The 25,573-nt window shown below is 35.6% G+C and overlaps 1 pseudogene; it reads right to left on the bottom strand.

Annotated features, from left to right (window-relative positions):
- Window positions 1-1,871: 1,871 nt before the first annotated feature.
- On the bottom strand, window positions 1,872-8,503 carry LOC25480823 (MDIS1-interacting receptor like kinase 2-like; annotated as a pseudogene).
- Window positions 8,504-25,573: the final 17,070 nt, after the last annotated feature.

Genomic DNA, 25,573 nt, shown 5'->3' with positions numbered 1-25,573 from the left:
CATACAAATATATTAACCTTTAACGGAACCTCTTTGTGCCACAAAAAATGATGAAAATCCTCAGTAATATTAGTGTCAACTGCTGTTAAGTAAGAATAAGCAGATTGCACAGTGTATTTATTCGAAGGGTGGAGTTTCCACACCATCCATCAGCCATGCCAACCTGCAAAACAAAGACCAGACAACCCCTCCACACACTCCCCCATCAAAACCTCCTCCCACACAAATAACCTCCTCCTCCACTTCCACGCCTCACTACCCTCCCTCCAACCTAAAGCAAGCATCTCCGACACCGTAGCTAGCTTATTTTTCGATAACTCAAAAAGTCTTGCATAAATGTCATTTTATGCAATAATTTGTTTTCCTTCTTCATTTTTTCATTTACATTCTTCATTTTTAATGATATTTGTCTTTCAAATGTTAACCTTGTGTTGTTGAATGAGCAGTGCTGAAACTACACCGGTGTAATGTTACAACGTTTAATATCATTTTATTTGATACATATTTTTTATATTTGATCAGTGGATAGTAAGTTTATATCATACAGATCCTCAACGTAAAATTTTACAAAAATATAAAATCATTCATTAATCTTTGTGAGTCTTACTAACATATCAAATGATTTTAGATTTGTGTAAAAGTTTACCTGGATGTTCTATATGATATAAACTTACAATTGAACAGTCAAATTTGAAAAATATATATCGAATAATACAATGTTAAACGGTGTAACATTTATGTAATATTACGTCAGCGTAATTTGATCTCTCGTGCTAAATATTATAATTCATAATGTCAAAAATATCATGGAAGATACAAAAAAAAAAGTTATCTAATAAGATGAAAAATGAAATGACATCATAATAAGAAAAAATTACTACACTAAAACGTGGTATCTCACATATGTTAAAAAGTTTGCACCCCATGACCTAGGGTCCGGGATATGTTATTAAAGGTACATAACGTGAATATACAAACTGTCATTATGTTATAGATAACGGTGAAATGTATTTGTTTTTTGAGGAAAACGGTGACGTATGAAGCTATTCTTCGATGGTCACAAGACCAAATAAATAGCTTTTAGACACACTCACATTAAGATATTATCTTCAAAATATTTAATTATTTTTTTTTATCAATTTTCTTTTTATCATTTAAAAAATATTTGTTTATGTGTTGGTGACCAAATACTTTTTGTTTGGTCTTGTGACCATGTTAGAATTTCTTGTGATGTATGTTATAAATTTATAATTTGTCATTTGTATAATTTTGAGTTCAAAATAGTTCATTCATATTATGCACTAGAAATAGAGAAAAGCTTGCTTGAATTTACTCTGCACTTATAGCTGAACTCCTCATGTTACCGTTGAGATTTCTAATGCTCCAATTCTATCCTGCATGTTTCTTATTTTGCCACACTAATTCAAGTACTTAATGAGCATGCCTTGGCAAAAGCTTGTGGAGAAGGTTGCAAAGTTTACCTGGACACTAAAGATTAAATTCTTGGAAAGGTTAATTAGCTTTAGTTTTACTGATTATAAAATGCAGATATTTCATTAGGAAAAATCTTGTGGCCTATGTCGGCTTCTTTTGAGTAGTCTGCCTTTTTCCTTGGTATAAAGTTTGATCCTTATGATGGAGAGAGTATATTTATTGCAATTTTGTAACAAATTTATATCTTGACACTAAACAATTTTGTAACAATTTTTACTTAGAATCTAATCAAAACAACATGAAAATATTATTCAAAATAACATAACATCTAAAGTTCAGAAATAATATTAAAATGACTTATAATACATTACAAGGCCAGACATAATTATAAAGTTACAAAATCTAAGATGAAAAAGTAACAACCAAGCATATATTCATCAAGATGTAAGATCTATAGATGAAGACTATGCTGTTAAAAGCTCCCTGGAAACATGCTCCATGGTAGGGCGGGAACGTGGACTTTCAGCTAAGCAAGAAATTGTTGTCTTTGCAATGGATACTAACTTATTAGCTATATGATTCATCGGACGAGGAAGACGTTGATCTAACTCATCCATCAATGGCATGGAATCAAGTGTTGAGTTCAAGATAGTCCATTGTGAAGAGTTAGATACAATATCTCCAGGGTTTTTTCCATATAGTATTTCCATGCTAATACCCCAAAACTATACACATCACACTTCTCATTCACTTCCATAGTGTATGCAAATTCTATACCAAATCAACAGAGGGAGATAATTACGATTAACAAAAAATAATTACAATTTTATCAAATTTTATAAATAGTACAGAGAAATAAAATTAACTTGGAGCAGCATATCCATAGGTGCCTGCAAATGAGGTCCAATTGTCTGAATTAGCATCAAGAAGCTTAGCTGTTCCAAAGTCCGAGACACGAGCCACATATTCTAAATCCAGAAGAATATTCTTGCTTGATATATCTCGATGAACAATTGGAGGGGTGCAATCATGGTGCATATAGCATAAAGCATTCGCTATATCTTTAATAACATTCACCCTCTTTTTCCAACCAAATGCAATTGCTTCTTCATCATCTTTCAAAATCTTTTCCAGACTACCTTTCTCCATGAACTCGTAAACCAAAAACGACAAGTGTGAGTGTGAACAATATCCATATAGCTTCACAATGTTACAATGTCGAATTTCTGTCAAAGCTTTGATCTCATTTGCAAAACATTTTAGATCAGAATTTTCCGCATTTGTTATTGAATGGAGTTTTTTAACAGCAACTACTTGACCTGAGGGCAACTCTGCTTTGTAAACACTTCCTTGCGCTCCTAGTCCAATGAGATGCTTGTCATCAAACTCTTCTGTGGCTTCAATAATGTTCTCATACACCATTTTCCCATCAAAACTCCATATAGTAAATACATTTTTAGGAGCAATGATGTTTCCTCCAACCTGGTTGTTTCTTGTGTTCGACATTTGGCATAGATGACATGAGAATTTGAAACAAACAAATGCTAGCATTAGAGTTCCTGGTGCAAGAGGAAAAACTATCAATAAGATCACTTTCTTAATCTTATGGTTATGAGAACCCCTGCTTGGTTTTATGCAAGACTCCAAGCCAGAAACATTACCACACAAGCCTGTATTATTTCTCAACACTTCAATGGTAGCGTCTGTTATCATGGTTTTTGGGTGCCAAGCCATTAATTGGACTTGAACCTTTTGACCGTTGATATCTCTCTTTTTTCTTGGGAAGGGTAAAAGGAGAAAAACCCTTAAAAAGTTCTAGATTCGGGGGTCATTTTCGCTACGGGAAGGTGTTAGGCACCCGGAACGATTATGGTATTCCATAAGAGCCGTTCTCCTAAGTTGATTTCTACGTTTTACTTTTATTGCCTACTTGTGAAAAATGAAGGTGTGATTAGTTAAGAATGGGGGTGAGAAGAAGTAGAATTTGATTTTATTTCGGCTTGGAGGAGCTTTGACTCATTGCCTACGTACCCTTTTAAGGGATCAAAACCGATCGTAGTTCATTCTCAAAAAATAGTTTTTGTTTTTGTTGGTTGATTTTAAGTTTGAAAAGAGATTTTGAAGAATAGAGATGAGAGGCCTCAAGGGCATGAGATTTGGAAAAAAGTGAGGTGGAGTTAGCTTTTTCAAAATGAAGTCCAAGTATAGTTAAGTTTTATTAGAAATTTTACTTAAGAAAATAAAAGGGAAATAAGGAGTTTTGACTCCTATTTTATTTTCAAAAAGGTTTTCAAGTGAGGTTATTTGCATGTTTTGGAAACAGTTGGATTTTTCTCTAAGTGTTTAAACCTAAGCATTCATCTAAACATGCAATCCTAGCCATACATCTACACATACAATCCTAGGCATACATCTAGGGTGAGTGTGTGCGTGCCGGTGCGTCATAGTGTCCATAGTCCATATTACAAAAGTTGCCTAAATACATTCTATGGCCCCTTTGCCAAGCTACAAACCAATGATAACAAATTACATCGCCAAATGAATCAAAACTTGCAAAAATAAATGCTAGGCTAAAGAAAGTGGAGGGGGTGGTGGAAGGCTATGAAATGTATGACACATGAGATGAAATGGTTAGTAATCACAAAGCACAAAATAGTAGGAAATAAACAAAAAGAAATTGCATAGGAAAAGCAAAAGAAAGTAATAAAGTGGTAACAAACCTAAAAAAATTTGATATGATTCCTAAAGGTACTTGTACCCATAATCATCACATCATAGCAATTTTGAAAGAGATTTTGTTTCAAGCCATGACATGAAATTAGTAGAGACACATGCAAGCAAAGTATCACACCAAATTCATAGAGAAATTTGACACTTTATCCTTCAAAACAAACACTTGTTGCTTGTGAAACAAGAAATCCATAAAATCATATCCAAAAACGGCAAAAAGAAGCACATGTCCAGAGGCATATTCATCACAAGATAGGGTATCATTTGTTCATAGCACGTATCAAAGTATCAAGAACAAAAACATAGCAAAAAGTATACCAAAAGTGTAAAAACACATGGAAATTAGTTCATGCCACTTCACCATTTTTTTTTTACATGCAAGGACGCCATGGAAATACCAAAAATATATCGAGAAACAACTAGGATTTTTAGGAATTTTTTTATAAAAAAAGTAGGCAAGTAACAGGTGCAAATAGCAAAGAAAACGGTGTAAATAGCACAAAAGAAAGCAAAAACGTAGAAGAAAACTAAGCCCAACCCAAAGCCCAGCATACTAAAACCCAGATTGCACAGGAGACGTTGGATTGATCCAGGGTGGGAAACCCTAGATCCAACGGCCAGGAATGAAGGAGATTGGACCGGTCCTGGACCGGTCCGGTTCACTGGCTATATAAAGGGACTAGCACCGGTTTTTTCCATTCTTTACAATCCTTTCTCTCTCTAACCCTTCTCTCTTCTCTCATCTCTCACCTCTCTCTAGAACCCTCACCGCCGGTGAGGATGAAGCTACGGCGGAGACCTTGAAGGTCCGCCGGAAACTTCATCTTCTCCGGCGAAACTTATGAACTTTCCGGTGAAAAATTTCCAGAACTTAAAGATTCTTACATCTTTTGATTCGTCCTTTAACCCTAAACACGAATCCAGCAATTATTTTTTCAAATACAGCTTGAAACGACGTAGATCTTGGAAAAACTTTATACGGTTTTAAAATGATTTTTGATTTTTGAACAAAAACGTTTAGATCTTTAAAGATCTACATCGTTTCGTCGTTTGATTACTTTTCTGGTACTCGTTCTTGCTTTCAAAACTCAGATCCTTATGGATCTAGGTTTTGTGTTTACGGTTACGGCTTTACCTTTGAATTCTGGAATTTTTAGATCTGTTTGCTTGCGTGATTTTTACAGGTTTAAACTATGATATTATTTTTGAAAAGAAATTCTGTTCTGAGTTTTACCTGAAGTTTTTGATTGGAGATTCTGTTGAATTTCTTCGGAAACACTTGATTCTTCGTTTTCTGTGTTGTTGATTTGGTTGCTGGACCGGAAATAAACCGGTGATTTCACTGATTCTGCTTCTTCATCTTCTTCGCCGGTGTAAACCTTGCTTCTTTCCCTCTTCTGATCTTCCCTCTGTGATCAACGCTTGAGCTTGCTTCAATGCGAGCTCGCGTTTTGAATTGCAGAGAAATGATCAATTCGATGATGAAGATTCCACAGAATCTCTGAGAATTGATCCAAAAATTGTTGATTCTGATGAACTTTTTGAGTTTCTGGAAAACGGTTAGGGTTTTTGTTCTTGGTGTTCTTGAGAAATTCTGAGAAATTTTCTGTTTCTGATCTAACTGAATAGAGAGAGAGAATCTGATTGTGTTTGTTGAGTTGGCGTGTGATTATTGCTTCTGATTCTGACTTGTACAGTAAATGCGCCTTTTATAGGCTGCCATGTGTGCTTCTGAACCAATGAGGAAATGACACCTGGACTTGGAAAGAAAATGGCACGGCCTTGGTCTTGAAATGAATTTTGGACTTTTCTGCAAAAACAAAAACTTTAAGGACTAAACTGCAATTAACCCTAAAAGGACTGAAATGTAAAAAAATAAAAGGTTCTGGACTGAAAAACAATTTTGGACTCCTTTGAGGACCAAAATGCAAAAATAAAAATAAAATTGAAATAAAATTGGTAATCTGACAAAACGTAAAGCGAAACAAAAACTAAAATTGACAAAACGGACTAAAACGAACCAATGGCTTAAATGAGGTACTTCAAAGTAACCTCTCTATGCCAAAATTTTGTGTGAAATGACCAAAATGCCCCTAGGGCTAAAAATGACCTAAACAGATTCAAATTGACTTGACACTGACTCAGATGCAAGTTTGAAATGAATTGAACAAGGTTTACTGATGAAATGTTAAAAAACAATCTGAAAAGACTCAGAGACAGTCACAAGGATGAAAATGGGTCCCATTGCAGGAAATGACCAAAATACCCTTCTGTACGACTTTTTGCAAATTTTGAAATAAACTGTAGAAAAAGCAATGTAATGATTCAGAGACACTTTTGAATGACTTACAAGACAAGTAAAGACATTTCGAAAGGTTTTATGCAAGAAAAACATAGGTAAAATTGTGATTGAAAATACTGCGAGGCAGAGACAATTTGAACTGTGCAGTTGAAATTTAATAATTGACAAAGTTCGAAATGAAATTGGGCCCAGTATTTTTAGGTCCAAAAAACAGGGTATAACAGCGTCATTGAATGCTCGCATGTTTGGAAGTGGACCCTCGAATTGGTTATATGATATATCAACATTTGACAAACTAATCATCTGATCAAAGGAAGAAGGGATATTGCCAGAAAGATTGTTATGTGAAATATTCAGTGTTTCTAAGAGTATCAGCTTTACAAACGTTGGTGGTATGGTTCCATCCAAAAAATTTCCACTGAGATCAAGACTTTGAAGGGCTTTAAATTTTCCAAATTCATTAGGAATATTTCCTCTAAATTTGTTTTGACACAAATTTATGTCGAATATCCTAGGCAAAATGACAAGTTCTTTTCTGATGAAGCCATTTAGATTATTTTCTGCAACATCTAAGATTTCAAGTTCTTTTAATGATGCTATTTGTGTAGGAACATTGCCAGAAAGATGGTTGTTGCTTAAAAAGAGTCTACCCAACTTAGTCAAATTGCCCAACTCCTTTGGAATTTTTCCTGTGAGATGATTTGAAGATAAGTCAATTGAATATAAGTTAACCACTTCACTTAGTTCGGGTGGTATACAACCTGATATATTATTGTTGGAGATGTTAATTTGCTTCAGGTTATGAAACTTTCCCCAATTTGATGAAAGGTGACCATAAAAATTATTGTCATCCAATCCCATGAACTCCAAATTTGGGTATACACCCAAATCATCTGTTATGTTTCCATCCATATGGTTATGTTCAAGCCTAAGTCTAATAAGGCTAGAGCAATTCTTCAAACTTTTTGGAACTTTCCCGGTAAAACGGTTATCTAAAGCAATAAAGAATTTCATGTTACCACCAAGACAAATGTTATGAGGCAACTGACCAATAAAATTGTTGTCAGATACATAGAATGTTCCCAAATTAACAAGCATATTCAATTCCGTTGGAATAGCCCCACTGAGATGGTTTGCATGAAGGCCAAGATATTCTAAATGGCTCAAGTTTCCAATTGTAGGTGGTATTTTACCAGAGAGTAGATTGTTTGACAATTCAATAGCAACCAAAGATCTCATCATTCCAATATTACTAGGAATAGATCCAGAAAGACTATTGTAATGAAGACGTAGATATTGTATGTTCAATAACTTCTCTATTTCTATAGGAATAGATCCAGAAAGACTATTGTGATAAAGATATAGATATTGTATGTTCAATAACTTCCCTATTTCTTGAGGAATAGATCCACAGAGTTTGTTAACATGTAGATACAAGTCTGTCAAGAAGGATAAGTTCCCTATTGAAATTGGGATATTTCCTGTTAGATTTAAAACTGAGATATCAAGTTGTCTCAAATTCCATAATGCACCTATTTCTTTAGGAATGGTACCATTAAGAAAATTATCAGACAAATATAAAAAATGAAGATTGGTCAAAAGTGTTATTTCATATGGGATTGTTCCTGTGAAACTATTGTGACTGAGACTAAGAATGGATAGTTTGGACAACATCTTAATACGAGGAGGAATAGTTCCACACAAGAAGTTGAAACTAAGACGAAGAATGAGAATGTTTGGAAGTGATGAGAAGTTAAGACTTTCAAGCGTACCTCTCAATTTCATATTTGTGAGACTTACATTAGAAACAGACAAGGAATCTTCACCACATGTGATTCCAAACCAGTTGCATGAGTTATTGCCACTCCATGAAGATAGCAAAGTTTGGCTTTGGTTGTCAAGACTTGCTATCCACTTCAACAAAGCACTTGCTTCTTTGCTTTGAACAGTGGATGAAGCTGCAGAAATAGTAAAGGAAGAACCAAACACAGAAGAAGAAGAAGAAGAAGGGTTAGTTATGAGTGTACAAAAGTACATTGAGGAAAACAGCCAAAAGTGTACACACTTCATGGACTCAAGTGTTGGAAATATGGACACTTAGTTTTTGGGCTGAAGCTGTGAAATTTTAGATAGTTAGATTTGGACTGGTTTGTTGTTTGTAAGTGTTGCAAATATTTATAGCTAAATTTTATGTTGCTGCTATACCTAAAATCATAATACGAGAATGGTAATAGTAAGTAAAAGTTTAATATATAGGTGAAAAATTAATTCCTCGTAGAAAAAAGTTGGAAATTTAATAAATTAAGAAAAACAAGGGAAGATACCTAAGAGACATAAAATAAAATCCACTTAAGTATAAATAAGATATATTAGTAGAGTCTCCATAAGTTTAGCTCAGTTGGTATGGACATCATATAATATATGTAAGGATCGGAGTGTCTTTATTTGTATGCTATTAGTATTGGGTGTCTTTATTCATTATCTCTCATCTAAATAATTTATTTTAATCATTCATTCATAGTGGTCTCTTGTCAAAAATATAGTAAGGATATCAAAAACACAAAAATCAATAAGTTTAAGTGAAATCTTAAGAAGTGAGAGAACTATTCAGAAAGAAAAAAAATGAGATTCAGGGGATAGACAACCGTGTAGAATGGGAGACGAGAATGCGGTGAAAGATACTTTGAGGGGAAAAGCTGAAAAGAAAAAGTTATAAGAAAATTCCTAAAGTACCATTATCAATCAAATATTAACAAAATCAAAGCATGGGATTTAGTACTAGACAAAAGGGCCCAATTAAAAGTTCTAAGAAACCACATAAAGTGCCATTACAACGACCATTGTGCTTGTTTCATAAAACTTTTAGTGGTGACATTTAGTATGGAAAAGTAATAAACTTTTTCATTAAGATCAAAGAAGAATTTAGACTTTGATTGTGAGTTTGGAGAGAAAGAGAGAAGAGTGCTTTGAAAAAGAAGAAACAAGCAAATTGAAGAAATATAGGAATTTGAGATTGGAGGTTTTTTAAAGGTTTATTTTTCTTCATAATACAAACCTCCTAAATTTAAGGAATTAAAAAATTGTATTGAATGAGAGAGTTTATATGAACTCTTCCAATTCAATCAATTTTGTTATAATATTTTTAAAATTAAAAATATATTAATAGTAAATAATCAAACTTTTCACAAAATAGTGATTAGTGATACAATTCTTGATTGTTCCTTTAATTAATTTTGTAGGGCTTTTTTTTTTAACGAAAAATATACATATAACATTTTATTTATAAAATGTGTTTAATACAATGTGATATGCCAAGTACGCAAATTTAAAAACTGACTAGAGTTATGCCTATTTTTGCAATAACATGATCAACCTCGGTCAATCGTCTTCTAACAAACTCACTAACATAAGTCGCTACAATTTCAAATAACATCACCAAATTCACTAATGTAATATTGATAAAATTACAACTGTCAAGTACTACAACGTTAGAATTTAGTTCAAAATCCTAATTCATCTTGAATGCACATGCCTAAATGCACCGTATTTGAAAGAGTCAAAAAAGAAGCAACAATATTGCATTTAAATCTCTCTGAACTCGGTTTAGTCCAACGAATATTATGCTGGTCAACCTGTGAATTTTATGGGTGTGGCGAAACTTCACCAGCTGCTTTCCATCCATCGAAAAATTTGCGTGAGCCAAAACATATTGCAATAATTTTAGAAATGCAATAATTTTAGAAAACAATCATACATCATCCTTTCTTATTCTTATGATCTCGGTAGTAATTGCAATGTAAAACTAATTAAATATAAATTATGCCCTTGATGTAGTAAAAAGCAGTAGAATGAAAACCGAGCTACATTTACTAATCTCATCAATATAATTTACGCCCTTTTATTCCATTCGAATGCATATAGGCATAATCATAACAAAAAATTACATAATTCTCATTAATATAATAGATATAACAGAGTGGCTGATTGCAATAAAATAAATATAATAGTGCTCATTGTAATAAAAAAAATTATCTAGATTCTTCTCTCAGAATGACTAAGTTAGCGACTCACCCCTTTTAGATATATGAAAATCTACCGGAAGAAATTAGCATTAGCGATTAGATTCAAATGAAAAATAAATCAACTTCTTAATCCATGTGATTAAAATTCCATGCTTTTCAAAATACAGAAAATCCTTTTTATGTCTTCTTTATTTTAGGGAGGAAGAGGTATGAAAATAATGAAAAGCAAGTTGTCTATATATAGGGAAAAAATCATGTCATGATCAATTTTAATTGGCTAATGAAAAATAAATGAGTCATGATTTATTTTGATTGACAAATAAAAAATAAATGAGTCATGATATATTTTGATTGGTTGATGAAAAAGCATTAAATGAGATGAGAAATTAGAAGATGTCATGTGTACTTTTCAAAAAAATTAAGGCAAATGTTTATAACTAGTATGGAAACCCGTGCCAAGTACGGGCTAGACTTTCGCCAAATTTAATATATTGGGTGAAGATCTGGCATCATGCGCATTTGTATGGTCACTTTGTGTTCAATGAATCAATCCATGTAACACCCCGTTTTCCCAAATCAGACCCCAAAGTCTCAATATTCTATTTTAATATATATATATATATATATATATATATATATATATATATATATATATATATATATATATATATATATAAAATACTTCTACACCAAATAACAAATATATTTCTATAACAAATATATTTCTACACTAGATAATATAATATAATATAATATAATATATTTCTACACCAAATAACATATATATTATACTAACAAATAACATAATATCTCTACACCAAATAATATATATTATAATGTAATATGGTACTAAAACACCAACATATAACACAAAAGTAACACACATCATCGTAAATCAAATAAATTATTCAAAAAGACTCTAAACTCAATACAATAATCAAATAAAACAAATAATTCAAAGAGGGTGTTACAATCCACACCAGTGTTGTCTCTCCCGTACGGTCCAACGACAATATCATAGCCCGGTTCAACTTTGTGGGGGAAACAATAGTAGTTCTTGGTGGTAGATTATAGAGATGCAGAGAGTCTCATACTTGAGAGAAAGAGGTTAACGTGTCAAGTGTGATTTAAAGTTCCACATTGGATGCAATAATAGATGTTGAACAAGATATAAGCTATATAACTCATATATTAATGACTTAAAGTTTAGGGTGAAGATGTGGTGTCAAACTCACTTGTGTGGTTTCTTTTAATCTAACGTGATGATCAAACTCAATATAGGATCCCCAAAACTCACAACATTAAGATGTACTGTTTTTGGAAGTCATTTGTTTAATTTTGGCTTAATTGTAGCTTTGGTCATCCCATTTTCACTCACTTAGATAATTTGTCCCTCCATTTCATAATCACCTAGTTTTGGTCCCTTTTTTAGATTTTTAAACTTAAAGATGGTGATATGTCATGTTAAAATTGAAACTTATAAAGAGTTTTCAGATAATTACATTGGTATTGATCATTTTACATCATTGGATTGTATGTCATGTCATTTAAAATATGTCCATCACTATTTTTTAGTCTTAAAATAGGAGAAAGAGACCAAAATTGAATGATTTAAAAACGAATGGACCAATTTCAAGAGTTACTGAAAATAGGGGACTAAAACTGCAATTAAGTCTTTAATTTTTCAATTTTAAATTTTAGTTTTTGGATGCTATTCTCTTTCTTGTGATTTTTGGATGCTATTTTCTTTTGGTTAATGGTGACATATGATAATGAAAAACTGAAGATGTTTTATGCTGGGTTGATAAATACATGTTTATTACATATTTAAAATCATGTGGCGTTTTTTAATTGAATCTAATTTTTTGGTAAACTAATTATTCAAAAATCTCCAACTTCTTCAACAAACTCGTAGATTTATCAACAACTCACACTATTTTATATACTCTCACAAACAAAATGCACAAAACTTTTTTTTTTTTTTTTTTTCCTTTAGCTTCTATCATATTCAAATTCTTTTTTGGTATCCTTGTTTTTCCTTCTAATTTCCTTTCTCCCTTCTAATGTAAGAAATGAACATAAACCACTTGCAATGAAACCATCACAAACGAACTTTTTTAAACATATTGCATCTTCCTTTGATCTTATTTGACTATATCACATAATTATGGACACAGAGAGTTGCAAATTTGAATAAGAGGTATAAATGTGTCAAGTGTGAGTTAAAAATTTGAATTGGATGGAATGGTAGGTTTTGGACAACATATAAGGGAGATGAAAGGATATCAATTTCAATTGTGTATCGTCTCTTAGTCTAATGTGGCGATAAAGCTCAAGGTAGGATCCCTTAGAAGTCCCGAAATTAAGATGAATTGTTTTGTTAGCTTTTAGATCTCATTTATTTAATTTTTGTATTTTTAATTTTAGTTATTGGAAATCATTCGTTTTCATGCTATTTTTTTATTCAACCTCCCTTATTTCAAATTCCTTTACTTTTGGTCTTTGGTAGAACTTCACAGTGGAAAAATGCACATGTGTTTTGCTAAGTTGACAAAATACATGCTTATTTGAAATTTTAAATTGGTGTTGCAATTTTTTAATTGAGTCTAATTTGTGGTATCACTACTAAAAAAACAAAAATTAGTGAGGGAAATTTAGTGAGGGAAAACGTAAAATCCCTCTCTAATTTCGTCACTAAATTTTGCGACCAAGGAGTTTGTGAGGAATTTCATTTTTTCCGTCACTAATTTCCCTCGTTAATTTTGCTTTTTCTAGTAGTGTATATTAATTATTCCAAATTCTTCAACAAACCTACAAAATTACCCGCAACGAACAATATTTCATATACTCTCACGGTCAAAGCACTCACTCCTTAGTTTTTTCCTAACCATTTCTCTCAAGTTAAAATATCTTTTACATCTTTTTTTTTTTTTTTTCTGGTTTAATTTCTTTATACTCATGAATGAGAGGAATAGAAACATCACTTCATAAAATCACTGTCGATCTATCTTTTTTTATCATGTTGTGACTCAATATGACTTTATTTGGTTATGTTACCAGATTACAGATGTAGGGAGTCTCACATTTAAGAGAGAAGTTAATTTGTCATATATGAGTGATCGTAGGTGGTAAGAAAAATATAAGTGAGATGACTCATATACATAATGCTTTAAGGTTTTAAATGAACATGTGGTGTTCTTTTCTCTTTTTTGGGTTCTCTTAATGTAATGTGATTGTTCAACTCAGTTTATACTCCCCTGAAAGAAGATGTCATGTGTACTTTTCAAAAAAATTAAGGCAAATGTTTATAATAGAGATAGAGTTTTGTCTAGGAACAACTTATTTTGTTGTTTAATAAAATAAGATTTGAAAATAAAATAAAATATTTAATTAGGGGCTGTTTTGAGATTTTAGAGAGTTTTGGGGGAGAAAGAGAGATAAGATAAGATATTTGGAGGAGATATAAAAAGGAAAGACCTAGGTTTTTAAAAAAAGTTTGTACGTACGACTGTTTTTGGAGAAAAGTGAGAAAAAGCCATAGAAGGGAGAAGACTAGAAGAGAGCTGCGATTTTCATCAACTAAGGTAAGGGTGAGACTAACGATTCAGTTTTATTAATCCTTGTAATTCTGATGGTCAAATTAACAAGTTAGGATTGAATTAAGAAATTTATGAAATTAGGGTTAATAGGTGAAATTGATGATCCAATGATGATAAGCTGTTAGATTGATGCATAAACCGTCCTTTGACCCTAGATAATGATTAGGATGAATTCTGGAATTGAAATTAAGCTTTAAAACATGAGAGTAGATGAATTTTCGTAAAAACTGCACTTCTGCCCGAGCCTATATTCATCGCTCGCCCTCGCGAACGATGATCCTCGCCTCCCGAGTGATGAAGTTCATCGCTCGCCACGCGAGCCATTTTCCCTCGCCTCGCGAGTTGCACGTCGCAGCTCGCCACAGCGAACAACTGAACTCGCCATAGCGAGCATGACCAGAGAGCATGTAGAATTCTGTACTTTTGACTTTTGAGTTGAACCTTAGATGTTTTTGAGTGCCTAAAGATGTTTATTAAAGATTAAATGATAACTTAGAATGAGATTGAACTTGGTTTAGCTTAGAACATCATTAGTTGGGAATCTGGCTTGTACTCGCCATGGCGAGCAGATGCTCTCGCCTCGCGATCACTTCCAGAACTGAGTGCAAGTGAGGTTATTGCGATCTGTGTCGCATAATTTGTTTAGAGATGGACCCTTGGGTAGTAATGTGACCTATATAAGAAGTTAACTGCAATCTGTGAAGCTGTTATGAAATGTTAATGTTGAATATGATGTGAGATGATGTTTAATTGCATTACTCGAATTATGAATGAATGATTGAGATGATGCTTGCTTTTATTTGATATCGTTATGTGATGTCATACTGTTGTTGTAATCTTCCTATGCTGCTATTGTTATTTAACTATGTTGCATGAGTTGATATAAGATGATCAAGATGATGTTGAACCTCCAAATTATTGGATACATAAGAGATGATGATTAAGATGTTTTAAGAGATCGAGTCCATGCATTAACATACATTTGTTGGGGGCTCATGCCCTGGAGCTTAGTACTCAACACGATGGAGCTTTAGCTCAAATTAGCGATGGGGGCTTATGCCCTGGAAGTATATTAATACTCAAATAACGATGGGGGCTCATGCCCTGAATTGGTACCACATGCATATAAGTGGTATAAGTTGCATAGTCGCATAGTCGAGTCAATGATGAAAGATGTTAAGATGCTATGAGATTTATGATGCTTTAATGAAGTGATTACATGATATGTTATTATCAATAATGCTATGATGTTTAAGATGTTTATGTTGAAGATTAATGTTGTTAATTATGATTGTTGAATTATATTGATTAATATTATTGTTTTGTGAAATCTCACCCCTTCTGCTTGAAAATGTTGCTCTTCGTATGAGTAACTTGCAGGTGATCGAGCTTAGAGTGGCGTGTTGCTATCGTGAGTGACATGTTCCTCATTGAGTCGATTAGGTTGCTCTGATACGTAACGGGATGGGGTTTATGATTGCATGCTTCATTTCCTTTACGTATTTGACTATTATATTATGATTTAAGTTGTTTAACTTAGATGTTATGATGAGGCCTGCGTGCCAAACTTATTATGATTGATGACATAATTCCGTTGCGATGATTGAAGTATTTCTGTTGAAAGTTAAATTGTTATTTGGCTATTTATGATTATGTGAAATGTGATATCCCGTTTGTGATGTTTACTCTGATATTTGTTAAGAAATTTTTATGTCGGGAAAACGGGGTGTTACAATTGGTATTAGAGCAGGTTGGTCCGTCCGGCCAATTAGAAGAGTCGTGTCGAGTCTTAGTAATATTTGTATTACTATCTTATGTTGTTGTTACCTGTTGTGTAGAATCTCAGAGATGGCTGGAAGAAACGATGCTGCGTTAGCTGCTGCACTACAAGCCGTAGCTCAAGCTGTGGGGCAACAGCCTAATGCAAATGCTGGTGCGAATGCTGAGTCGAGGATGCTTGAGACCTTCCTGAGGAATCATCCTCCTACTTTCAAGGGAAGATATGACCCTGATGGAGCCCAGACGTGGCTTAAGGAGATTGAGACAGTTTTCCGTGTGATGCAGTGCACCGAAGTTCAGAAGGTGCGTTTTGGTACAGATCAGCTGGCTGAGGAAGCTGATGATTGGTGGATTAGTCTTCTACCTACTTTGGAGCAAGACGGTGCTATTGTGACTTGGGCTGTGTTTAGGAGGGAGTTCCTAAACAGATACTTTCCGGAAGATGTTCGCGGGAAGAAAGAGATTGATTTCCTTGAGCTGAAGCAAGGAAACATGTCTGTAACTGAGTATGCTGCCAAGTTTGTGGAGTTGTCAAAGTTTTATCCGCATTACACTGCTGAGACTACTGAGTTTTCAAAGTGCATCAAGTTTGAGAACGGGTTACGAGCTGAGATCAAGAGGGCAATTGGTTACCAAAAGATTCGAGTTTTCTCTGAGTTGGTGAGCAGTTGCAGGATCTATGAGGAGGACACTAAGGCTCATTACAAGGTTGTGAATGAGCGGAAGACTAAGGGCCAGCAGAGTCGCCCTATGCCTTATAGCGCCCCTGCTGATAAGGGCAAACAGAGGATGGTTGAAGATTGACGGCTGAGGAAGAAGGATGTTCCTGCTGAGATTGTCTGCTTTAATTGTGGTGAGAAAGGCCACAAGAGCAATGCTTGTCCGGGAGAGGTAAAAAGATGTTTCCGATGTGGTAAGAAGGGTCATGCACTATCTGAGTGCAAACATAATGACATTGTGTGCTTCAATTGTAATGAAGAGGGTCACATTGGTTCTTAGTGTAAGCAGCCTAAGAAGGCGCCGACTACTGGTAGAGTTTTCGCTTTGACTTGTACTTAGACCGAAAACAAAGATCGCTTGATCAGAGGTACATGTTATATTGATAATACTCCTTTAGTTGCTATTATTGATACTGGTGCTACACATTGTTTTATTGCTTTCGATTGTGCTTCTACTTTGGGTCTTGTTATGTCTGATATGAATGGAGAAATGGTTGTCGAAACTCCAGCTAAGGGTTCGGTGACTACTTCTCTTGTGTGTTTGAAATGTCCTTTGTCTATGTTTGGTCATGATTTTAAGATGGATTTAGTTTGTCTACCTTTGAGCGGTATGGATGTGATTCTGGGTATGAACTGGTTGGAATACAACCATGTTCACATGAATTGTTTTAGCAAGTCAGTGTATTTCTCCTCCGTCGAAGAGGAAAGTCGTGCAGAGTTCTTGTCTACCAAGCAGCTGAAGCAACTGGAACGCGATGACATTTTGATGTTTTCCTTGATGGCTTCCTTATCTATTGAGAATCAAGCAGTGATTGATAAGCTACAAGTGGTATGCAATTTTCCTGAAGTTTTTCGAGATGAAATTCCTGATGTGCCTCCAGAGAGAGAAGTTGAGTTTTCTATTGATCTTGTTCCTGGAACGAAGCCGGTGTCGATGGCACCTTATTGTATGTCAGCTTCCGAGTTAGCTGAGTTGAAGAAACAGTTAGAAGATTTGCTTGAAAAGAAGTTTGTTAGACCAAGTGTTTCACCTTAGGGAGCGCCGGTTTTGTTAGTAAAGAAGAAAGATGGTAGTATGAGATTATGTATCGATTATCGTCAATTGAACAAAGTAACTATCAAGAATAGGTATCTACTTCCGAGAATTGATGATTTGATGGATCAGTTAATGGGTGTACACGTTTTCAGAAAGATTGATTTGAGATCAGGTTATCACCAGATTAAAGTAAAAGATGAAGATATGCAGAAGACAGCTTTTAGAACACGGTATGGTCACTATGAATATAAAGTTATGCCTTTTGGTGTTACCAATGCACCTGGAGTGTTTATGGAGTACATGAATCGCATCTTTCATGCATTTTTGGATCGGTTCGTGGTTGTTTTTATCGACGATATTTTGATTTACTCCAAGAATGAAGAAGAACATGCTGAGCATCTGAAGATTGTCTTGCAAGTGTTGAAAGAGAAGAAACTTTATGCTAAATTATCTAAGTGTGAGTTCTGGTTGAAAGAGGTAAGTTTTCTTGGCCATGTTATTTCTGGTGATGGTATTGTTGTAGATCCCTCTAAACTTGATGCAGTATCGAAATGGGAGACGCCTAAGTCAGTTACAGAGATTAGAAGCTTCTTGGGTTTAGCTGGTTACTACAGAAGATTTATTAAAGGATTTTCCAACTTAACAGTTCCGCTAATGCAGCTGACTTGTAAAGGTAAAGCTTTTATGTGGGATGTTCAATGCGAGAACAGTTTCAATGAATTGAAGAAGCGGTTGACGACGGCTCCGGTTTTGATTTTGCCGAAGTCAGATGAACCTTTTGTGGTATACTGTGATGCGTCCAAGCTGGGTTTAGGAGGTGTCCTTATGCAAGATGGTAAAGTGGTAGCTTATGCTTCAAGACAGTTGAGAATTCATGAGAAGAATTACCCCACGCACGATTTAGAGTTGGCGGCTGTGGTCTTTGTATTGAAGATATGGAGACATTACTTGTATGGTTCGAGATTTGAGGTGTTTAGTGATCACAAGAGCTTGAAATATTTGTTCGGTCAGAAAGAATTGAATATGAGGCAGCGCAGATGGCTAGAATTGCTGAAAGATTATGACTTTGGTTTGAATTATCATCCAGGTAAAGCTAATGTTGTTGCAGATGCCTTGAGTAGGAAGACGTTGCATATATCCGCTATGATGGTTAAAGAGTTTGAGTTGCTTGAACAGTTTAGAGATATGAGCTTAGTTTGTGAGTGGTCACCTCAGAGTGTGAAACTGGGAATGCTGAAGATTGATAGTGAAATTCTGAAAAGCATCAAAGAAGCACATAAAGTTGATGTCAAGTTTGTAGACTTGTTGGTCGCTAGTAATCAGACTGAAGATGGTGACTTTAAGGTCGATGACCATGGTGTGTTGAGATTCCGAGGTCGAATTTGTATTCCTGACGATGAAGAGATGAAGAAAATGATTCTTGAAGAGAGTCATAGAAGTAGCTTGAGTATTCATCCGGGAGCTACGAAGATGTATCCTGATCTAAAGAAGATATTCTGGTGGTCTGGATTGAAACGCGATGTGGCACAGTTTGTGTATTCCTGTTTGGTTTGTCAGAAGTCGAAGATTGAACATCAGAAACCTGCTGGTATGATGGTATCTTTAGATGTGCCATAGTGGAAATGGGATAGTATATCCATGGATTTTGTGACGAGTTTGCCGAATACTACTAGAGGGAATGATGCGATTTGGGTGATTGTTAATAGATTGACGAAGTCGTCTCATTTTCTACCAATTAATATCAGTTTTCCTGTTGCCCAGTTGGCAGAGATTTATATTAATGAAATAGTGAAGTTGCATGGTGTTCCTTCGAGCATTGTATCAGATAGAGATCCAAGATTTACTTCTAGATTTTGGAAGAGTTTGCAAGAGGCCTTGGGTTTTAAGTTGAGGTTGAATTTGGCGTATCATCCGCAGACAGATGGTCAGTCGGAGAGGACGATTCAGTCGCTAGAGGATTTGTTGAGAGTTTGTGTACTTGAGCAAGGAGGAACTTGGGATAGTCATCTTCCGTTGATAGAGTTCATGTACAATAACAATTATCATTCTAGTATTGGAATGGCACCTTTTGACGCTTTATATGGTCGGAGATGCAGAACTCCGTTGTGTTGGTTTGAGTCAGGAGAAAGAGTGGTCTTAGGACCAGAGATTGTTCAGCAGACTACTGAGAAAGTTAAGATGATTCAAGAGAAGATGAAAGCGTCGCAGAGTCGACAAAAGAGTTATCATGATAAGCGTAGATAAGATCTCGAGTTTCAAGAAGGAGACCACGTGTTTTTGAGAGTCACTCCTGTGACTGGTGTTGGACGTGCCTTGAAGTCAAAGAAGTTGACTCCGAGATTTATTGGTCCGTATCAGATATCAGAAAGAGTTGGAACGGTGGCGTATCGAGTGGGATTACAACCGCATCTTTCGAATTTGCATGATGTCTTTCATGTGTCGCAACTTCGGAAGTATGTTCCGGATCCATCTCATGTGATCCAGAGTGATGATGTGCAAGTAAGAGACAACCTTACGGTAGAGACTTTACCGGTGAGGATTGATGATCGAAAATTGAAGACGTTGAGAGGCAAGGAGGTACCTCTTGTGAGAGTCGTTTGGGACGGAGCGACTGGTGAAAGCTTGACGTGGGAGCTAGAGAGTAAGATGCTGGAGTCTTATCCAGAGTTGTTTGCTTGAGGTAAATTTTCGAGGACGAAAATCTTATAAGTTGGGGAGACTTGTAACGCCCACTTTTAATTAATTAGTTATTTAATTGAGTCTAGATAAGTTATATTATATTTATATAATATATGTGTGATTTATGATGATTTAGATGATTTACGATGTTTTGGATGATTTATGTGATGTGATGATTTTTATGAGGAGATGAGACTTATTTTGTTGTTTAATAAAATAAGATTTGAAAATAAAATAAAATATTTAGTTAGGGGCTGTTTTGAGATTTTAGAGAGTTTTGGGGGAGAAAGAGAGATAAGATAAGATATTTGGAGGAGATATAAAAAGGAAAGACCTAGGTTTTTAGAAAAAGTTTGTACGTACGACTGTTTTTGGAGAAAAGGGAGAAAAAGCCACAGAAGGGAGAAGACTAGAAGAGAGCTGCGATTTTCATCAACTAAGGTAAGGGTGAGACTAACGATTCAGTTTTATTATTCCTTGTAATTCTGATGGTCAAATTAACAAGTTAGGATTGAATTAAGAAATTTATGAAATTAGGGTTAATAGGTGAAATTGATGATCCAATGATGATAAGCTGTTAGATTGATGCATAAACCGTCCTTTGACCCTAGATAATGATTGGGATGAATACTGAAATTGAAATTAGGCTTTAAAACATGAGAGTAGATGAATTTTCGTAAAAACTGCACTTCTGCCCGAGCCTATATTCATCGCTCGCCCTCGCGAACGATGATCCTCGCCTCCCGAGTGATGAAGTTCATCGCTCGCCACGCGAGCCATTTTCCCTCGCCTCACGAGTTGCACGTCGCAGCTCGCCACAACGAACAACTGAACTCGCCATAGCGAGCATGACCAGAGAGCATGTAGAATTCTGTACTTTTGACTTTTGAGTTGAACCTTAGATGTTTTTGAGTACCTAAAGATGTTTATTAAAGATTAAATGATAACTTAGAATGAGATTGAACCTGGTTTAGCTTAGAACATCATTAGTTGGGAATCTGGCTTGTACTCGCCATGGCGAGCAGATGCTCTCGCCTCGCGAGCACTTCCAGAACTGAGTGCAAGTGAGGATATTGCGATTTGTGTCGCATAATTTGTTTAGAGATGGACCCTTGGGTAGTAATGTGACCTATATAAGAAGTTAACTGCAATCTGTGAAGCTGTTATGAAATGTTAATGTTGAATATGATGTGAGATGATGTTTAATTGCATTACTCGAATTATGAATGAATGACTGAGATGATGCTTGCTTTTATTTGATATCGTTATGTGATGTCATACTGTTGTTGTAATCTGCCTATGCTGCTATTGTTATTTAACTATGTTGCATGAGTTGGTATAAGATGATCAAGATGATGTTGAACCTCCAAATTATTGGATACATAAGAGATGATGATTAAGATGTTTTAAGAGATCGAGTCCATGCATTAACATACATTTGTTGGGGGCTCATGCTCTGGAGCTTAGTACTCAACACGATGGAGCTTTAGCTCAAATTAGCGATGGGGGCTTATGCCTTGGAAGTATATTAATACTCAAATAACGATGGGGGCTCATGCGCTGAAATGGTACCACATGCATATAAGAGGTCTAAGTTGCATAGTCGCATAGTCGAGTCAATGATGATAGATGCTAAGATGCTATGAGATTTATGATGCTTTAATGAAGTGATTACATGATATGTTATTATCTAAGGACCGTCATAATATTCCTAAGAACCTGAAAGACCTCCAAAAGGGCTTTAGACCCCTCAAGAAGGCATTAAACACCCTTAAAAGAATCACTAGGGTCCCAGGCGCGCATTATCCATAGCGCCGCCTTAATAAACTTCCAGAAGCTTCTAAGAACCGCCCAAAATACACAAATACCCCTATTACTTGGAGACTAAGCAACCAAAACCCAAGCCCATAGAAGGCTATAAATACCATCCTTGAGAACACTCTCAAGTATCCGATAGTCGGTCTAAAACCTTAGTATACGATTCTTAACCCTAGAATCCTACTTTTCTGCAAATACAGTTGGCGCCGTCTGTGGGAAAAGGTAAAAAAACTAACCTTGACCACGTTTCTGAATCAGAATCTGTGATTTGGAAACCCTTAACCTAAAACCCTAAAATCCCATCTCTCATCATGATTTAGGAACCCAACCTCGCCATCTCTCCGATGAGTTATTGTTCCTCCACCGTCATAGGTTTCACCACGCCTCCTTTCAACTTTCAAGTTTACCATCATTACACCAACCTAATTGTTATCGACTGGCTTAGCTTTCATTCACGACTATTTTGGTCAGTCTAATTCCAAACTTAACTTGTTATCGCCTGGCTGTCTTTCATTCACTACCGGATTCTGTTCTTGCAAATTCGTTCTCGTTACTCATTGATTCGCAACGGATTTTGAGGTTAAAGTTATATTTGTGATTTCGTTCACTACCTGATTCCGTTCCTCTCCATCGCAATGTCACTGCGGCGGTCAAAGCGGCTGCGGCTTTCAATTTCAGGGGAAGACAGAATTAGTGCTCTTCCAGATTCACTTCTTCATCACATCCTTTCACAGCCATAAGTCCCGCCATAAGTCCCGCCAACCCTGCTTCATGGCCTTCCTGCTCCGTCGACGCCGCCAAGATAGATAGGAATTAGGCAGCCCTTGTCGTAAGTCGCCTAAATATCAGTAATACCGTGTCAGGTTGTTACTTTCTAACTTTGTTACTCTCCGTTCATCCTTTTGTTGCAAATCTTAAACTAACGTAAGATTATGATTGGCTCCTGACCTATATTATTTGAGTGACGTCGGAATTTAGCCTAATTGATTCTAAGGTTTATTGTTTGTTTCAGTAGTTTTCCCTTCTTATTTGATGATCTGATTATTTAGTTCGTAAAAATGATGTTATCTTCATAAAATGGTGTTTTGCATTTGATTTGATGGCTGAACACTGGAGTTATGATGTGAATTTCATGTTTTAATGTGTTTCCGATTGAGTATTAAACAATGGTAATGTTGTATATATACATGATTATCACCCTTGGTTGAATTGTGAATTGAAACATGTACCTGTTTTCTGCAGTGTAATGTGCCTTGAAAAAAAATAAATAAATAAATAAATACTGTAGTATCAAGTACACAGGTTTATTTCGGAGAACTTGAATTCATAGTGATCAAAGCATACAGATTGTGTATCATTTTCATTTTATTTATTCTCTTTTATATATATTTTCTGTTGCATGTGAGAGGTGATCTATTGATATGCAGCGAGGTGAGTTATTCTCTTTTAAAAAATACTGTTGTATGTCTTTTATATCTTCCACCATCATGTTATTGATTCCTTATATTTGTTTTTTTTAGTAATCTCACAGTGTTATAGTTTACACAATTTTATAGCAGTGTTATATTTGATTCCTTATTTTATAGCCTATTATATTTTTGTTTTTACTCGGATTGGCGAATAAATAGGATAATGGGCGAGTTAGTTCCAATTTCTTATTATGAGAGAAAAGAAAAATAGGTAGAAGAAATAAGGCGAGTAGTTACACTTTTTGAAGAAAAATTTATGATCAATATATTTTGCAACTTAATTTCGAAGTCTCTTATCGTTTTTGTTTATGCTGCAATTATTTTTTGGTGCATATACATCATATGTGGATAATAAGTCTTATAGTCAAATTAGCTTTACATAGTGGAATGAGCGAATTAGTTTGGATTTAATAGGAGCATGACAAGATAATGGGTGAGACAGTCCCGAGTTAGAAAGAATAAATACTTTATTCAATTCTCATTTTAGTAGAAGAATGAAGAGGAGAGGATGAAAGGAAGAGAAATACAAAGTATAGGCGAGCTAAATAAGAGAAGACAAAGAATAGTTAGTTTCCATTAAATATGATTGCATATGATTAAGGACTCGTTTATTTATAATACTGATTACTTTGGAAGTTTGGAAGAATTGTTATATTTCAGATAAATCAAGGTTGGGATACTAACAAGCCCGCCAAGGGCTAGATGAATGAAAGGAGAGAACTCGCCAATCAACACGCCATAATTAAACGAGCATGGAAGCAACAGTCCCGCCATGGAAAACATAAAGATGAAACGCGGAATTATAGTCTAAAATAACTTTTTCGACCTTTGAGATTTGTTTTGCAGGTTTTTTTTAAAAAAAAAAAAGATTATCGAGAGACCGCCCAAACTGGGTCAACCTTCTTAAAGGCTCTGAACTCGGCGGCCCGATAAAAAGAAGATTACCGAGAGATCCCCGCAACCTTATTCAAGGCATTGCGCTTGGCGACCCGGTTTAAAAAATCCGAGAGATCCCCGCAAACTTATTCAAGGCTCTGCGCTTGGCGACCCGGTTTAAAAAATCCGAGAGATCCCCGCAACCTTATTCAAGGCTTTGCGCTTGGCGACCCGGTTTAAAAAATGCGAGAGATCCCCGCAACCTTATTCAAGGCTCTGCGCTTGGCGACCCGGTTTAAAAATCCGAGAGATCCCCGCAACCTTATTCAAGGCTCTGCGCTTGGCGACCCGGTTTAAAAAATTCGAGAGATCCCCGCAACCTTATTCAAGGCTCTGCGCTTGGCGACCCGATTTAAAAATCCGAGAGATCCCTGCAACCTTATTCAAGGCTCTGCGCTTGGCGACCCGGTTTAAAAAATCCGAGAAATGTTATGAAGACGTGTGCAATTCGTTTAAAATAAAAAACGGACGCCAAAGACCTTTTAAGCTTTAAAAGCACCACGCCTTGTACCAAGACTTGTGCTTGGGGGCTGTGGACCGTCATAATATTCCTAAAAGCGTAGACGCCCTTGGCAAGGACCAAAAGGCCCTTCAGTAGGGTTTAAGGGTTTAGGCGCACCCTCTTAAGGGTAGCCGCCCTCATAAGATCCCAGATGCTTCTAAAAAGCATCTCGCCCCGGAAAAAGTATTCTAAGGAATTCATAAGCTTTAAAAGCACCACACCTTGTACCAAGACTTGTGCTTGGGGGCTGTGGACCGTCATAATATTCCTAAGGACCTGAAAGACCTCCAAAAGGGCTTTAGACCCCTCAAGAAGGCATTAAACACCCTTAAAAGAATCACTAGGGTCCCAGGCGCGCATTATCCATAGCACCGCCTTAATAAACTTCCAGAAGCTTCTAAGAACCGCCCAAAATACACAAGTACCCCTATTACTTGGAGACTAAGCAACCAAAACCCAAGCCCATAGAAGGCTATAAATACCATCCTTGAGAACACTCTCAAGTATCCGATAGTCAGTCTAAAACCTTAGTATACGATTCTTAACCG

This window comes from Medicago truncatula, chromosome 7, assembly GCF_003473485.1.
Source record: "Medicago truncatula cultivar Jemalong A17 chromosome 7, MtrunA17r5.0-ANR, whole genome shotgun sequence".
Classification (NCBI taxonomy): Eukaryota; Viridiplantae; Streptophyta; class Magnoliopsida; order Fabales; family Fabaceae; genus Medicago; species Medicago truncatula.
Note: the sequence above shows the minus strand (reverse complement) of the source record. Positions and strands in the feature narration are given on the sequence as shown.